At 39.2% G+C, this 12941-nt stretch overlaps 1 pseudogene; it reads right to left on the bottom strand.

The window, feature by feature from the left end:
* Window positions 1-236: 236 nt before the first annotated feature.
* On the bottom strand, window positions 237-1422 carry LOC124977841 (aurora kinase A-like; annotated as a pseudogene).
* Window positions 1423-12941: the final 11519 nt, after the last annotated feature.

The following is a 12941-nucleotide window of genomic DNA, read 5'->3' as shown; positions in this document are numbered from 1 at the left end:
TAAAAGTAGCATGACTCTCATAGCTACTTTTCCTCTGAAAGGTGTGGTCACTGCAATGCAGTTCTCTGGATAGGGAGACTGAGGTACTGCATGCTCAGAAGGACAAGTGACATTTCTTGTAGTGCTCTCTCAAAAGTTGAAGGCAGGTACTCGACAGTAAGAGGAGTTTCAGCAGCATGTTCCTGAAGACTGTACCACAGCCCTGGTTCAGGATTTCTTTCCCTGCACGATTATGACTATTTGCTAGTTGACTCTTTGCCTTTTTGGCAATTCAGTTGCTTTGATGAATTTGCTGTGATCCAGGGGTGTTCAAGTACTTCACTTAGAGTTGGCCTCTGGCTTGTATTATGCTTCAAACAGTCTTGAAATGAGGTCCCTGGCTCCCTCTGTCACAAAGTCAGGGGATGTGAATTCAACCCATGATATTCTTTTGTAGGTCTCTTGGTGTGTGTTTGCCTCAAAAGGAGGCTTCCCAACTAGAAATTCATAGCAAAGAACTCCAAGGCTCTAGAGATCCACCTTCTCGTCATGCATCCAGCCTTCAATCATCTCGGGGGGCAGGTAGTCCAGTGTACCACAGAGAGTGGTTCTCTTGGAGGATGGAGCATGTACTGACCACCCAAAACCCACAATCTTAAGCTCTCCAGTTGATCCAAGAAGCAGGTTCTCTGACTTAATGTCTCTATGAATAACTCTCTTTGAATGGCAGTAAGATAGGGTGTTTGCCAATTCAGTTATGTAAGTAGCAGTTCTCTGGTCATCAAGTTTGGAAAGCTTCTGAAGTTCTCTATAGACTGTTCCAAGCAGTGCATACTCTAGAATTAGGTAAACTCTGGTGGCATCGTGAAAATAACCATACAACCTGAGAATATTAGGATGCCACAGGTGGGACTGGATCTCTACTTCTCTTCTGAGCTGATGCTCCACTCCTGCCTTCTCCAGCTGAGCTTTAAACAACACTTTAAGAGCCAGGATAAGCTTGCTTTGTTTTTCTCTTGCCAAACTTTCCTTTACCCTGTGGGCGACCAATGTCAAAATCTTCCAAAGTCCACTGCCTTTTCTTTGAGTCTTCATTTTTCTGTTTTGATGCCAGTTCCCTTTCAGGATTATTTCCAGGTGCCCATGGCGGGGGCTGCTCACTCTTCCAGGTGTTGTTCACTGGCCGGAAGATAGGACGAGGCACACTGGCTGCCTGCAAGTGCTTCTGTCCCAGTTTCTTACTGGAGACGAGCTTGTGTGCTTGCAAAGGAACACGCAGGGAGGAATTTGAAGGACACAAGACCCACTGAGCCTGGCCACTGCTTGCAGGTAATGGGTTCTGAGAAGGAATGTGCTGAGGGACCAGAACATGTTTGGACCATCACCATATGGAACGATAGCCTTAACAGGCCCTGGAACGCAGTTTTCTTTAGATCTGTCCATAATGCCAGCCGGATGCTGCCTCTGACCCTGGACTGCAGAGTCCTCCCAAGAACTCAGCCGTTACAATTCAAAGGTTCTTCTTTTTAAAGACCACAAGACAATTTTGATAGGCATTCATACCATAGTATAATGCCCTGCATCCTCAAAATTCAGGTCCTTCTTACATTCAAAGCACATTAATTTTATCTCAATAAAATAAGCAAAAGTTTTCATTCTTTCTAGCATCAAATTTACAAAGTCCAAAGTCTTATCTGAATATTATCCAAATAAAATATGAACAAAGCACAAGATATGATTCATTCTAAAGAGAACTGCTCTTCAGCTGTAAATCTGAGAAATAAGTTATGTTGCATACTTCTAACTACAATTTCAGGAAAGGAACAGGACAGACATTCTCATTCCAAAATGAAAAAGAAGAAAGGAATAACAGTTTTCAAACAAGTCTGAAATGTAAGGTTTAAGGGCAACCTTTTTGTTTTGAGAAGTACTATTCAAATAACTTTTTCATTTGTCAATTGGATTGTCATTTTTTAGGTTATGTTTAAAAAAGTTATTTATATATTTCTGGATATTAACCTTGTATCAGACGAATAGATGGAAAGTATTTCTCCCATTCTGTAAGTGCTTCTACACTCTGTTGATTTCTTGTAGTGCAGAAGCATTTTAGTTGATGTAATCTCATTTATCATTTTTTTGGCTTTTATTTCTTGAGCTTTTTGAGTCCTATTTATGAAATATAGCCTTATACCAATATCTTGAAGTATTTACCTTGTGTTTTCCTGTTGTAGTTTCAGAGTTTCAGGTTTTACAGTAAGGTCTTTTATCCACTTTGAGTTGACTTTTGTACAAGGTGAGAAATAGGGGTCAATTTTCATTATTCTATATGTAGATATCCAGTTTTCCCCCATACAATTTGTTATAGAGGATGTCCTTTCTCTATATATGTTTTTGAAAGTTTGGTCAAGATTCAGTTGGCTGTAGATATATAAGGTTATTTCTGGATTCTTCATTCTGTTCCCTTAGTCTGTGTACCTGTTTGTCCAATAAATACATAAAAAGTAGCATTAGTTATCAGCAAATGCAAATCAAAAGGATAATAAAAAAGTGAAGTTATGAATGTCCCTACATTCCCTAGCTATCAGCAAATGCAAATCAAAAGGATAATAAATTTATGAATTTATGAAGGAAAAGGAATTCTTACACATTTCTGGTGTGACTATAAATTAGTATAGCCACTATAAGATAGTAAATGAAAGCGGACAGACCTGATTTATTGGGGTCCCAGTCAGGCCCCTTCCTATGATTCTAATAATGTTATGTTATGCTCTAGTTTGAAATTTTCCCCCAAAATTTGTTCATGGGAAACTTAATCCCAAATGGAACAATGTTGAGAGATGAAACCATGAAAATGATTAGATAATGAGGACTCTGCCATTATAAATGGATTAAGGTCATATCACAGGGTGGTTTAATTATCATAGGAGTAGTTTCCTAATTAAATAATAAGTTTGGATGCCATCCTTTCTATTCAATATCTATCACCCCACTCTCATTTTTCAACTTGCCATCTGCCTTTGGTGTTGGAATCAATCAGCAGAAAGTCCCTTGCTAAATAGGGGTAATTTGACTTTTGAATTCTCAGTCGTCGAAATGTTAAAAAAATGAGTATTTGAAACAATAAATTACCAGTCTCAGATATTCTGTTATAGAAGCAAAATAGATTAAGACACAACATTGGAACTTATAAGCAGAACTACTTCTTGTAAAACCCATGGGGGAACATATTTGGAACTAGAAAATGAGTAGAGGCTGATGATTTTGATGAGCAAGTCTAGAAAAATCCTATATTACCTATGTGGAGTACCAGGGAAAATTCTGTTTAGGGCTTAGAAGAGAAAGAATGTAGAGAAATTCTGGAACACTTTAGAGACTACTAACATGGCAATGATGAGAATGTTGGTAGGAATATGAATGGTAAAGGACATCCTAACGTGTCTTAGGTGGGATGAAGTATTGGAAACTGGAGTAAAGGCCATCATTGTTATACACATTCAAACAAGTGGCAGAATTGTGTCTGTGTTTTGGGGAGTTTGTGGTGTCAGAACTTAGAAGCAATGAATAGACTATCTGGTAGGAGAAATATCTAAGAAGCAAATTGTTCAAAGTGCTGCATGGTTTCTTTTGGCAGAATAGAGATGATTTGAAGACAGAATTTGTACTTGAATGGAAAGCAGAATAGAAATATTTGAAAAACTCTCAGCCTAGTCATCTAAAAGTTATTAAACAGTATGCTTGGGAGAAAAGACTAAGGGTATGTCAAGTGAATATTTGCTAAAGAGAGTGATATGAACAGAAGGAAGCCACCTTGTACTCATCAGACAATGAATGGGGAATAGCCCTGTGTTAATGGCTTGTATGTGAGTTGTCCCCCAAGAGTTCATGTGTGAAACAATGCCAGGTTTAGGGGAGATATGATTGGATTATAAGAGCCGATATAATCATTGAATTAATTCCCTGATAGGATTAACTGAGTGGTAACTGAAGGTGGATAGGGTGTGGCAAGAGGAGATGGGTCCTGGGGTCATACCTTTTGGTATATATTTTATATTTGGATAGTAGAGCCTCTCTCCTTCCTGACCAGCTTATGAGCTACTTACTTTCACCACACTCTTCCACCATGATGTTAATCCTCACCTTGAGCCCCAAGGAATGGAACAGGCTGTCTATGGACTGAGGCCTCTGAAACAGTGATCACTTAATAAACTTTTCTTCCTCTAGAATTGTTCTGTTTGGGGTCCTTTAATCACAGCAGCAAAAATCTGACTAAAATACCCTGAAAGCATTCCTTTAGATCTTTAGGGCATGCTAAGACCTCAGGGAAGGTTTGCAAAGAGGTACTCATAAAACTGAGCAGAGGTGAGACATGTGAACCTGATTCCTGAATTATGGCAGAGTGCCCCTTATCCAACCCAAGTGTGGCTCAGGAAGGCAGAGGTGCAGCTGTGTCACTTTCTAGAGGGTACAAGTTAAGGGACTTTACAGTATCTATGTGCTGTTGATTGTGCAGTTATGGGACCACGGTGAACTCCAATTTGATTTCTAATGTTATGGTGTATATCTTGGATTCAGGCAGAAACTTGCCACTCAGCAGAGCTGTTAAGCATAGACAGTGAAGCGAAATTCAGTTCTTGAGTATAGTGCTTTAAGATTAGGGCACTGTACTGGCACAGAAACAAAAATACACTCTGAGCAGGCTTATCACAAAGTGAGAATCTAGTTGTGGCAGGAACTCAGTAAAAGAAGATGTATCCCTGCTCTGAAATGGTTAGACCTTGGGGTTTGTTTTTAGAATAGTGGGGTGAACTTGTGGTGGAAGAAAAGTGTTAGCAACAGGTAGCATTTTTTTGCTCAGTTTGTGTACAACTGCTGCCCTCTTGTGGGAAGTCACATGCATACACAATGTGAGAACTGTTATTTATTTTATTCTTTCTGGCCTAGTGTGACTTGTGGAAGGGCAAGCAGCAGCCAAAAGACTCTAAGAATGATTCTCGATACATGCACCACCTTGAGAACACAATTGAGCCTGTTGAGCTACAGAAGAAGTTGATGGGCCCCTTGTACTGTGGTGGACTCTTCATGATTTGAAAAGCCTAACGATCTTCCCAGGTGAATCTCCTCCATAAGTCCACTCACAAATTGGAAAGGGGCTTTTATCCTTATGTGATTGACCTCTTTGCAAGATGGCATCAGTGCATGATGGGTATTAATTCCTCCAGGTCAGTTGCCTATTAGGGCCCTCTTGGCAGCCGACACCTTATCCCTGCTCTCCCATCACTGTTCATTTCTAGCTAATTACTTACACCAACATTCCCTTCTCAAGGAATCCCTTAATTCCTTTAGGGATATTCATAGGTTGGATAAGGATGGACAGCTGAGAGGAACACATCCATCAATGATCTGGCAGGACTATAATTGTCATAAAAAGAGGAGGACAAATCTGGGGGATAAAAGTGTAAAAGGGAAGCTATTGGTACCATTGAGGAGTCAGGGCATGTTGTTTCCTAGAAGTGAGAAATTTAGGGTGTTTAGGATGAGAAACTCAAAAGAGATGAGCAATAGAATAAGTCCTAAGGGACTTAAAAGAGAAGAATACAGGGCAATCAGGAGAAAAACAGAACATGAAATCAATTTATCCAGATTCTTAGCTTTTGTGGTTTGTACAAGGAGACCCTTAATGTTTTGTTGCATTCATCTTTTACTCTAAGTGTGGCTCCTTGCTGCATCCAACCTAAAAGGATTCCTGTCCCTTGTTTGATTTCTCTTCTGTTTGTATGGGATATTTAAGTCAAGTGGGATATCTCTTGTATGTGTACTGCATGAATGGACATTCCTTAGGGTTCATCCCCTCTTTACATACCATTATTCCAGATAATAAATGGACTGTACTATCTGGTGGGCAATTATGTACTCTAATTTGAAGATCACTTCCCATTGGCTCAAGTCTCTTGTCTATCCTCCAGTAATAGCTCTAGATCTGCTAACTTATCATTCATCCAGGTTGAGTTGATGGTAACATACATGTGAACTTGTGAGTCTCACCTCATGACAAGGGAAGAGTTTTATGAGGCAGAAAAACACTGAAAAGTGGAACTGGCTAATTTCCCTCATGCTTTGGTTTAGATATGAGGTCTTCACAAAAAACTCACGTGTGAGAATGCAAGAATGCCCAGAGGTGAAACATGGAATCCAAGTGATTTAAAGGTTTAAACTTAATCAGTGGATTAGTACGCTGATATGTACTGTTATGAGGTGTAATTTAAGAACAGACTGATCACCACTGAGAAGTCCAAATTTGAGAGTCTTTATTAAGCCAGCTGGCTGACTGTCTCACACAATGCCCCCCAAAAATGGCTATTGAGAGAACAGCCCAAACCATAGGGTTGTAGGGGTTCTTATACCAAAAATCACATCATTCATAATTGTCTGTTGCGATGATTCGAAATTACAAACTAACATCATGAGATCATCAACAGAGGGAGAAGTGGGCCAAAATGACCCTTCCTAGGTGTAACTAAAGAATGGTTACTAACATCCACATAATCATGGTACATTGTTTAGGAGCAATAGGAATCAAAAGAGAGCAATTTTTTATTACACAGGGATTGTCATTTTATATTGTTAAACGTGTCACACCAAGTAACCGACGATGGGGACAGAGGCAGGGTTTTCCCATGGGAGAAGCTTATTTCCTACATAACATGGAGTCTCAGAGAAAAATGGAGTCTGTTTAGTCATTTTCCTTAGAGTCTGGCCTATACATTCTCATGGAGTCAGCACATCACAGTAGTAACTGGGTTGTAACTGTAGGAAAGTAGAGTGTAACTAGAGGGGGTAATTTTTGTCCATATTGAGGGGAACTCTCTCTGATTCATGGCTTTACACCCTGAGCTACTTTCCTCTGCAATGTTCTTCTGTTTTGATGTTCTCCCTCACCTTGGGCCCAGAACTATTTAGTTGGTAGACTATAAACTGAACCTCTGAAACTATGAGACAAAATAAACTTTTCCTCCTCTACATTGTTCTTGTCAGGGTTTTTAGTCACAGCAATGAAAAAGCTGACTAAAATAGAAAATGATTTATATACCATATTCTTGTGCCTGCAAAGACAAAGCACAGACAAGAAGAGTGAGTAAGGCAGATTGGGCACTTGCAAGGGTCTGGACTTCACCACCATTCCAAAAGACAGGAAAAATAATGGTGTTCATATGTCATGGATAGCATAAGAGAAGTGTGATGCTGTAGTGGAAAAACAAACTTGAAAATTATTTCTCTGCCTCTGAGGAAGATGAGAACAAAACATACTTCCTACTGAAATCTTCCTGCCATCTGAGTCACAGCACCAAAAATGTTACCAGAGGTTGAGTGTAGACACCAGAGTGGACCTTGGTTCTTGGACATAGTGCCTTAAGATTGGGGAACTAACATACTATAGAAACAGAAGTAGAAGGAGGCAGAGATAGTACTCAGAGCAGATTTATTGCAAAATGAGGAGATAGTGAAAGAATGCAAAGATACACCCCTGAGAGCAAGGAGGGTGCAAATCCACAAAGGATCAAAATGTACCAGTATGGGCATTTTGGGCTCTTTTGTTAGAATAATGGGTGGGAAATTGGAGTGAACTGAAACATTGGTAAGCAGATAGTCAAGTCTTTAGGTTCAGTGCAGGAGCAGCAGCTGCCATCTTGTGGGAAGTCACTGTCACTTGCCCGTGTCATATGAGAACTGAGAACTGAGAAAAGGAACTTATATGCTGTGGTCATTTTACCCATTTGGCAGAATGTCATATAGTGAACAACTGCCTCATGAACTGCTGCTCATGAGTACATGCACCAACTTCATAACATGATGTGTGCCCAATGATCTACAGAGGAGATTGCTGACCTCCTCTGTGAAATGTGGAGAACAGTAGTGGTGAATCTTTTGGGGTTTGAGTAGCTTTCTCACCTTCCAAAGTGGATCTCTTCCATAACCCCACCTACACAAGGAAAGGGAAATTCATATCCTTATGTGATTTGCCTCCTTATAAGATGGATATTAAATTCTCTAAGTCAATTGAAATCAGGAAACCTTTGACAGGATATGGGACATGGATTAACCAAGAGATTATTTTCCAGTTTTAAGACTTAATGTTATTTTTCCAGTTGAGTTATGAGCTTCCTTAAGTCCAGTTACATCTTTCTTCCCTTTGAAATTTAAAATATATCTTTTGTCCCACCAATGTACTTTGGAAGCACAAAACTTATAATTTCACATGATTATATCTGAAGATTAATTTACCCTCAAAATGAATTGTACATTGAGTCTCAAACCATAGCTCATTTAGATAAAACTTGGGACTTTGGCTTTGGATGCTGGAATAAATTGAGGCTTTGGGAACAATTTGAATAAACAAATTTGCTTGGCAAACAAGAAGCCCATAAATTTAGGGGACCAGGAGTGGGATGCTGTGGCTTAAATGTGTTTGCTAACGTTCAAATGAAAGGAACCTTAACCTCTGGTGGCAAGAGGATTGAGAGGTGGGAATTTAAGAGGTAATTATGTTCTGAGGTTTCACATCCTTATGAACTGATAAATACTGTTACCTCAGGAGTGGCTTAGTTATCTTGTGAGTGAATACCTGATAAACTGATGAATTCAGCTACCTTCCCATATCTCTCCTTGTTCTGTCTACTCTGCCATGAGATGTTGTGGCAAAAAGACCTTCACAGATATGGGTCCTCAAACAAGGACTTTGCAGTCGCCACAAGTGTAAGAGATCTCCATTCTTTATAAATTACCCAGTCTGTAATATTGTGTTATAGCAATACAAAATGGACAGTTACAAAATGACAAGTTGGTCCCTGAAAGCTCTCCATTTCCTTCCTCCCAAATTTAATCTATTTTAAGTCAAATATATTACTACCAACACACACCAAAGAATTAAAAAAAATCTTTACACCAGAACACCCCCAAATAACCCAATAATAAATGGGCAAAGGAACTAAGCAGAAATTTATCAAAAGTAGAAATATGGGGGGATCCAAGATGGTGGACTAGAGGGAAGACTGCGTTCCTTGTTGCTCCATTACTCCGGTTTCAAGCAGAGGATATCTGTTTCTTGGTGAGGCAGTTTTTGCTGCTTATCAATTCCCTGCGTGTTTACCCCAATTTGTCTGCTGTGATCACCTGCAGTCTTCAGCATATTAGACGCCTTTTTTGAGTGGCAGATTGCTCACTGTCAGGTGTCTATCATCCGCCATTTGCCTGCCTCTCGGCCCGTCCATCGCCTGCCTTACACCTATCCATCACCCAATGCACGAGGTTTCACCTCCGAATTGGCTGAGAACAGTCCAGAAAACTGATCGCCGACCACCAGTGGAGCACCAGCTACCTGCTTGGTGCCTGGAAGTTCACTGCACTACAGTACCTGCAGGTTTGATTACAAGTGGCTGCCACCATTTGAGACAACAGCCAGGCCCCATAGGACCCTGGCCAGACTGACTGAGACCCGTCTCAGGATTGCTTAAACCAACCGATAACTCCCTACCTCTGGGCCCTACACATCGACTGACAGCTCTCTGCTGCCAGGAACCCCAGACAAATTGACTGCGCCCTATCACCGGGACCCCAGACCAACTGATTGCACCTGGCCTCCAGGATCCCACAACAAAACCAAACACACCCGACCTCCAGGACCCCTGCCTGACCAACTACATCCCACCTGCAGGACCTCCTGCTGACCACGGCCACAACCTGAGCTGCAGCTCCCCATTTGCCAACACATTTCGAAGCCAGAGTGGCCATCTTGGATAATCCTGGAAGTCATAGCTCCAATCTTTAGGTGGGGCAAATCCCATCCTGAAACACCTGCTGGAGGCTTGAAGATCATTGTCAGGTACCTTTCATGCATCAGACTACTGAAGACTGGGAGGTTTCATAACTGTATGACTGTTATACTGTAGATTTTCTTTTTCTCCTCCTTATTGAAAAAAAATAAAGTTTTTATTTCTTTACTTTTTTGTTCTCTTTTCCTTTTGTTTACCTGTTCCCTCAGAGTCTCTTTCCTCCCTTTTTTTGCATGCTAACATCCAATTTCTTTTGATTACACTCTCACACTTTCTATTATCTGGAACTTCTATATATTCGTTCTTATCCCATTAACAACAACATTCTTCATCCCTCTGCATCCTTTTTGTCCTCCATTAGAAACTGCAGACCTTATTGCAAATCTGTTTGTTTTATTGACGATAATATTTGAACTCATTCTGTTATTATGACAATTTGTTATTGTCCTCATAAAGGCTATTTGGTCTAGGATTGCATAGTGTCTGAATTGGGCACTGCTAATATTGATCTCCCCTTAAAGAAAGGGTTTTGAAGACCTATAGGACCATGATAAGCCTATAAGGGGAAATCGACAATACCCCAGATCTGCACTGCTAGAAGGGAAGATACATGAACAACATGAAAAAACAAGGGAAGAAAATGATCCAAACAAATCTAGATTCTATAGTAATAGAATCCAATTACACTAGGTTAGAAGAAATGTCAGAAAAGAACTTCAGATTATACATGATTAAGATGATTCGCAAAGTGGAAGGATGAGATAAAGGAGCAAATTCAGGCAATGAATGATAATACCGATAAGCTGAAAGAGCACCTGCAGGAAGCAAAAAGATCATTTCAACAAAGAGATAGAGATTCTCAAAAAAAAAAAAAAAAAAAAAAAAAAAAACGGAAATCCTTGAAATGACAGAAACAATAAACCATATAAAAAACTCAATGGAAAGCATCACCAAAAGACTAGACCACTTGGAAGACAGAACCTCAGACAATGAAGACAAAATATTTAATCTTGAAAATAAAGTTGCCCAAACAGAGAAGATGGTAAGAAATCATGAACAGAATCTCCAAGAACTATGGGACATCATGAAAAGACAAAATTTAAGAATTATTGGGATTGAGAAAGGCACAGAGATACAAACCAAAGGAATGAACAAACTATTCAATGAAATAATAGCAGAAAATTTCCCAAACCTGAAGAATGAAATGGAAAATCAAATACAAGAGGCTTACAGACACCAAATGCACAAAATCACAACAGTTCCACAACAAGGCACATTATAATGAAAATGCCTAACATTCAAAATAAAGATAGGATTTTGAAAGCCACGAGAGAAAAGCATCAGATTACATATAGGGGGAGACCAATATGGATAGCAGTTGACTTCTCAACCGAGACTCTCAAAGCTAGAAGGGCCTGGAACAACATATTTCAAGCTCTGAAGAACATGGTTGCCAACCAAGAATCCTATACCCAGCAAAACTAACTTTCAGATTTGAAGATGAAATAAAATCCTTCCATGATAAACAAAAGTTAAAAGAATTTACAAATAGAAGGCCTGCACTACAGAATGTTCTCAACAAAATATTCCATGAGGAGGAAATGAAAAACAACAATGGAGGTCAGCAAAGGGAGGAACTACCTTAGAGAAAAACCACTCAAAGGAGAAACCAAGCCAACTTAAAAACCAAAAATAAGCCAAATGACTGGGAATACAACTCAGATCTCAATAATAACTCTGAACGTTAATGACCTAAATTCATCAATCAAAAGACATAGACTGGCAGAATGGATTAAAAAGAAAGACCCAACAATAGGCTGCCTGCAAGAGACTCATCTCATAGAAAAGACATCCACAGACTAAAGGTGAAAGGATGGGAAAAAACCTACCATGCACATGGACTCAGTAAAAAAGCAGGGCTTTTCATCCTTATATCAGATAAAGTGGAAAGTTAGTCAGAAGGGATAAAGAAGGACATTTTATACTGCTTAAGGGTACCATAAATCAGGAAGACATAATGACAGTACTTATTTATGCCCCAAACCATGGTGCATTTCTGTACATCAAACAAATCCTTCTCAATTTCAGGAATCACATAGACCACAACACAATAATGCTGGGTCACTTTAATGCACCACTGTCACCACTAGATAGATCTTCCAAACAAAATCCAACCAAAGAAACGATAGAACTCAATAAAACAATCAATAACCTAGACTTAATAGACATATGTAGAATATTCCATCCATCAACGAGTGGATTCACTTTCTTCTCAGCAGCACATGGAACCTTTTCGAAAATAGACCATATGTTATGCCACAAAGCAGCCCTTAGGAAATGCAGAAAAATAGAGATACTGCCTTGTGTTCTATCAGATCATAATGAACTGAGAGTAAAAATCAATGACAAAGTAAAAAACAGAAATTACTCCAACACATGGAGACAAATAATATGCTATTGAATGAAACATGGATAACAGAAAACATCAGGGAGGAGATAAAAAATTTCTTAGCGTTCAATGAGAACAATGATAGAACCTATAAAAATCTCTGGGACACCATGAAAATGGTACTAAGAAGAAAATTCATTGGATGGAGTGCATTGCAGAAAAGAATGAAAAGTCAACAACTAAATGACCTAACATTACAGCTCAAAACCCTAGAAAAAGAAGAACAGAATAACAACAAAAGTAGTAGAAGACAGGAAATAATTAAAATCAGAGCTGAAATCAATGAAATTGAAAAAAAGAAACAGTTCAAAAAATTGACAAAGCAAAAAGTTGGTTCTTTGAGAAAGTAAACAAAATAGACAAGCCCTTAGCCACATTAACAAAGAGAAGGAGAGAGAAAATTCAAATTACCAAAATTTGTGATGAAAAAGGAAATATCATGACAGATACCACTGAGTTACATAACATAATGAGAAGGTACTTTGAAAATCTGTATTCCAACAAAATAGAAACTACCGAAGACATTGACAAATTTCTAGAGACATATGCTTCTCCCAAACTGAACCAGGATGACCTATACAATTTAAACAGATCAATATCAAACAATGAAATAGAAGAAGCCATTAAAAACTTACCATCCAAGAAAGTCCAGGACGAGATGGATTCTCAGCCGAGTTCTACAAGAC

Source organism: Sciurus carolinensis, chromosome 2, assembly GCF_902686445.1.
Source record: "Sciurus carolinensis chromosome 2, mSciCar1.2, whole genome shotgun sequence".
NCBI lineage: Eukaryota > Metazoa > Chordata > Mammalia > Rodentia > Sciuridae > Sciurus > Sciurus carolinensis.
Note: the sequence above shows the minus strand (reverse complement) of the source record. Positions and strands in the feature narration are given on the sequence as shown.